Source organism: Microcebus murinus, chromosome 21, assembly GCF_040939455.1.
Source record: "Microcebus murinus isolate Inina chromosome 21, M.murinus_Inina_mat1.0, whole genome shotgun sequence".
In the NCBI taxonomy this organism is placed as follows: Eukaryota; Metazoa; Chordata; class Mammalia; order Primates; family Cheirogaleidae; genus Microcebus; species Microcebus murinus.
Window position 1 is genome coordinate 27,570,985 of NC_134124.1, and position 6,000 is coordinate 27,576,984.

Below are 6,000 nucleotides of genomic sequence, written 5' to 3' on the forward strand. Positions count from 1 at the left end.
ACATCTATTCTTAATATTTTTGTTTTGCATTCATAATTTTTCCATATGTACAATATTTCCTTAAATCAAATAAGTTTAATTTTTACTTAGCTTTATATTGAGCATTTACATCTATAAAATCATTAATTTTATGTGTTTTTTTATATTTTTATCACCATACATAAAATAAACATATAACCTTATAAAATGTTGTACATGTGTCACCTCAAATTCCCTCACATACTGTCAGTATCATGTACATCACATTTGTTGGCAGTTTTGTTCTATTTGTTTGGAGCTTTAAATCCAACCAGAACTATTTATTTCCAAATGCAAAACTAGAAGTAAAAATTGAGAGAGAAAAAGAGAGGCATGAAATAAATGAAGCCATACTAACTATAGCCATTTATTACTGAGGCAAACTTATGTTCATCTGGTTTATCTATTCAGAAATAATTTTTACTATAGATTGATTTGACACTTTTGGTCCTAAGAACATACGATAGTTTTACCCAAATACAGTATATACATAATGCATGCATATACACCTACATACATATATATGTATGCAGACACATATACACACACGTATGTATATATAGAGAGAATGAGAGAGAGAGACAGTGCTACTGAGGCCGTAAAGAAATGCAAATAGTGAAGAAATAATATTAATAGTATACTTTTCTCTGTAACATTGCATTATTCATACAGAAAAAGTTTAATATTTGTGTCTATATGATGAGTTTTAACAATGGCCCTGAAAGCACTCTCTAATAGTGATAAAGTACAGATTTATCTTCTTAAATAGTTAGCACTATGGTATCCCATCTGACCTTAAGAAAATGCCAAGTAATTCTCTAGAAATAGAACTATGAAATGGTAACCTCTTAGAATGATAGCTCTTTCTGCGAAGGGTCTGCTAATCATTTTCATTTCTCAGTAGAAATCAATAACTAACTATTGTTTAATTGGCAAATGCAGTGTGACCTAATCATCTTGATGAGGTCCTCCATCCAGGAGGTTCATCCCTTGGGATAACAAGAATAAGCCTCAGGAATAAGGAATTAATTGCAGAAAGATAATGAGCCTGGTTTCAATCAGGCTGAGAGGGAAAGATGATGGGACAGAGATCTTAAATCTCAAGGTTCTGATTTACCTACTTTATTATTAATTTGCACAAACTTTAATTAATCCTGACACCAAACTAGGTACTGTACAAAAGACACAGACTAAACTTATTAGCAGGGTCAGAAAGAGACAAACTGAAAACTGAAACCTGGTCTTAGGGCTTACATTAAGAGTCCAAGGGAGGCGGGGGATCCACATGGTGTGTATAAACATTGAAGATGCGTTCAAACTTCTTCCTTTCTGTAGGGACTACGTTTCTGTCTCCCTTGGTCTGAATAGAGGTTCACACGTTTCTTCAGAAAAGGAGCTAGACGTTGTCTTCCTAAAGCACCTCTAACTTGCTCATGTTAAAAAACAAAATAACAATGGTGATATAGCACATCTTATATTTTCCTGGTTAGAGCTGGAACCCATACTACTAAGTGAAGTATCCCAAGAATGGAAAAACAAGCACCAGATATATTCTCCAGCAAACTGGTATTAACTGAGTAGCACCTAAGTGGACACATAGGTGCTACAGTAATAGGGTATTGGGGAGGTGGGAGGGGGGAGGGGGGAGGGGGGAGGGGGGCGGGTATATACATACATAATGAGTGAGATGTGCACCATCTGGGGGATGGTCATGATGGAGACTGAGACTTTTGGGGGGAGGGGGGGAAATGGGCATTTATTGAAACCTTAAAATCTGTACCCCCATAATATGCCAAAAAAAAAAAAAACACACAAAAAAAACAAAATAAAACAAACAAAGCAGGCAAATTACAACAGAATAACATGGTCCTCTGAAATTACTGTTTTCTTTTCAGCCAAGTGGGTAAGCACACACAGTTGCTGTGGCTTGGATCCAGACCTGGGCACTGTCATTTAAGAGCTATGGAATCTTGGGCAAAATATTAACTTATCTAGACTTTAGTTTCCTGACATGAAAATAGCAATAGCAATGCCTGACTCATAGGGCTGTTTTGATAAAGAAGGGAAGTAATGAATGAAAAGTGCCTAGTACTGGGCACTGCACACATCACATAGTCAATAAATGAATATGGATTGTAGTATTGTTAAAATATTATGATTGTCATTTCTGGCCTGCATTTCAATGCTAGACTATAGACAGTAAAAAATATGCATATGACAAGTTCTGGATAGCAAGTAGAATTGGCAATACTACAAGAATTCACATATTCAGGATCAGTAGCAGAATAATAACATTAGAGCAACATGATAATTTGATAGTTATTAGACATTAACTAAGGTACAGAGGTTTAGAGAGAAATAAGACAGTTTCTCTTCCTTGAATAAGTATACATTTTAGGAGGAAAGAGATACACAATCAAATAACCATCATGCAATCTAATCAAGTGCTCAGGCAACACACAGGATTACTTTTTTAAACCAAGATAGAGGAAGTCTATTTGCAATGTAGACAAGTTGAGGAAGGATATTCTGGGCAGAGAAATGTCAGTGTGGAGTGGGCTGTGAATTGCTAAAACCGTGTGTGTGTGTGTGTGTGTGTGTGTGTGTGTGTGTGTGTGTGTGCTTAGCAGTGTACCTGTGCATGTGAGAGCTATGTAGAGATAAGGCCAAACTCAGGCTGAGAAGAGTCTGAAGATTTCTAGGTTATATAATCCAAATGTTGCTTAGAAAGTTAACTCTGATAGAAATAATGACAATGCATTGGCAAGAGGAGAGACTGGGGACAGAATGTGAGATATTTCAAGTATGAACTGGAGTCTGGACTGGAGAGGAAGCCAGAAGAGGTTTTGAGTTTGGCAAAGAGAGAGTCATTGATGAAGTTTTCTTGGTAAATGTCAGAGAGTTTATGGCCGTAGCATCCAGGAGATTAAGAAAGTACAAAGTCTGTGCCAATGCTCTCTTCATTTATGAAGTTTGATAATCAAAAGAGGCAGCCAGGTGGGATAGCAAGCTTGAAAATGAGGCTGAGCAAGAGAAAGGTTTTCTTTATTAGAGGAGAGACTTATAAGTCTTTATAAACAGAAGGAAAGAGGTGAAAGGGGGTCAGAATGCACAAGATAGAAATTAGTCAAATGATGAAGAAGGTTCCAGGAGAAATAGAATGAGATCAACAATTCAGAGGTCAGGGGTGGGCTTAGGAGGGACTCAGATCAGATTTTTCTCTAACAAATAAAGGAAGGATGAATTAGTGTTAGTGAGAATAATCTTACTGACCTCCCTATTCTTTTCTTATTTCTTTTTTAGTGAAATTGATATGATGAAACTATGGACTTTTACCATAGATGGCACTTGGGCTATAATGTAATACTGATGTGGATAATAAAGATAAATCTATTTTAGGAATGAGAGCAAGTAGCAGTTGGTGTGGATCATGGCTTGTGTTCCTCTTGTTCGGTTAGCCAGAAACAACAAGTCACATGTCAAGTCTAATTTCAATTCTGTAAGCTCCAAGAGGTAGCAGATTTACTTGTTCTACATCTCCATGGTCCTGAATCCATTTTATATTTTATTAAGGTTATGAGATTTATCTCCTTTATTATAACATCACAAATCCCTTTCATAAAGTAGTAGATAAAACATGAATAAATACCGAGAATATTTCAGAACCAATCTAAATATGGGAGGCATATAGCCATATCTCTGATTACTGATTACAAAAATAATCAAAAACTAGACAAGATACCATGGGCCCTGGTTTTGAGTCTGGGTATATTGAAGATGGAAACAAATCTCTAGACTCCAGCAGGTATTAGCCACAAGCCTGTGGCAGCTAGAGAGAGCAAGTGAATCCTGTGGCATTCACAGCTTTGAAGGCTATTGTTTGCTTTTGCAATTCAATTAAGCCAACTTCAGAGTCTCCTAAAACCATTTAACCTCAGTCCTAATTTGTTCCTCTCTCTGAAAGGCTACAATCCCCTCTTGATAGAATCCCCTCTTGATATCATCATGAATTGACTAAATCCAAAAGCCAACAGAACTGACATGAAGTTTAGCACAGTTCTTTCTAAGAGATTCAGTGCGGGTATAAATCTTTAGACATCAAAAGACATAAGAAAATTATTTTTCACAGTCTCTGACTAAACACAGTAAATTAGTTAAGCTCTACCACTGAGATTTGTCTTGTAGAAGAATTTAGAACTACAATGAGAGCTTATTGGAGACCTTCAGAAAAAGAAATCAATTATATCTGAGAGAATCTTATATTTCATCAAAGAAAATAGACTATAGGTGTTCATAGAGATATGAGAAACCATAAATGCAATTATGTTTGTTCTAAAAAAAGTAATGGGAGGGGCTTTATTTTGCAAGAGGCTCAAGATGACATTGGAGAGCTGGAGAGAAAATTTGACAGTTAAGTAGACAGAAGTGCATTCCAGCCTGCAGACACTAGTCCTGCAGACACTAGTCTGGCCTATTCACAATAAAGTAGTCTTATCATCTCCTGAATGAAGCCATGTCATGCAACTTCTTTTGGTTTTATAAGCACCCCTTTGCTGATTTACTAAGATCACTAAATGGGATCAGACACCCTTCCTTTACCTTTTCTCCCCCTCTGCTAGTAATATGGAAGTAATTCTTTGTAGGTCCCTTTGGTCAGGTCTTTAAATTCCCCTTACCCACCTAAGTCTTCTATTCCCATAATAATGAAATGGAAGAAATCTCTTTGTTTGCTAATTTCTATAGGAACTAAAGATCCCATTGGTCCATAATTGACAACCAAAGCTGAAGGTTTAGTAATTAAATCCTCAATGAAAATATACAAATAAAAAAAGCAGAAAGGTCATGGATTGGTTTTTTTGACCAAACTGCTGTCAGCTCTTGCAATGTTTTATGAAGAGATGCTGGCATGTTTCATAAATCTCAACTGGCTGTTGTCCAGGAGAAATTATCACTAGCCTGTCGAAGGCTATCTGCCTTCTCCTTACAAGAGAGCTGGGAGGAGGAAATCATTCTGGTTCATTCTGAGTTGTGCATTATACATTAAATTAAAATATATGTTTCACCCATTTAGCAGTCTGAATAATAAAAGCTGTATACAGCTGCAACAACTCTGCTCTATGCATTTTAATGACTGATTTGTGAATATACTAGAATTATAGCTGCTATTCAAATATTTTCCTATTTTAAGAAGTCACAAATCCCTCCCTTTAAACATGCACAGACAAACACTTTATAATCTTTTAATAATTTGTACTAAAGAGTTTTAAAGCTTAGGATATGTGGAAATTATTTGTTTTAGGACCAGTAAATATAATGGGCTTGTCAATATGGTATTCAAATAACTGTCAAAATATTTGGAGTGTCTCCAATGAAGGGAACCTAGCTCGATTTCTGCATTCAAATGAATTCTAAACAGAAAAAGTGATATACAGTTCAAAAGGAAGCATTAGACTATAAAGCACCTTTCCATTTCTCCTAGGAATTATGATCTACTGCTCAAATAGACTTTTAAATGATTGCGGAGTTTTCAGGCTTCTCAGATGTTCATACTTAAATCAGTTTGAACTAGTTAAGTAGAGTCACAATTAGAATTGTAATTTCTTCTCTTTCTGTTTTTAACCAATTGTGAAGAAAGCTAACAAAATTGGGAAATGAACATCTGCAACCTTTAATAGGATAACTAGATCTCAGAAGGATGAAACACAATGCTTTATTAACCTCTGGAATTTATTTTTCTAAACATAATGCCAGTTTTGATATTGAAGCTCTGTATCTTTTGTGTGATGATTCATAAACCACAAACCAGAAGATTTTTGTAATGCATTCTCAAAAGCAGATTTAGATTCAACTTATAAGAAAAAAACAACATATTTTGACAAAGGAAGAGATGGGCCCCATCCTGGGTTTGCATGCTGCCCTGTGCCTCCCTCACCCTCCTTTAAAAAAATTAAAAAAAAAAAAAAAGAATTACAAAGGTAGTAA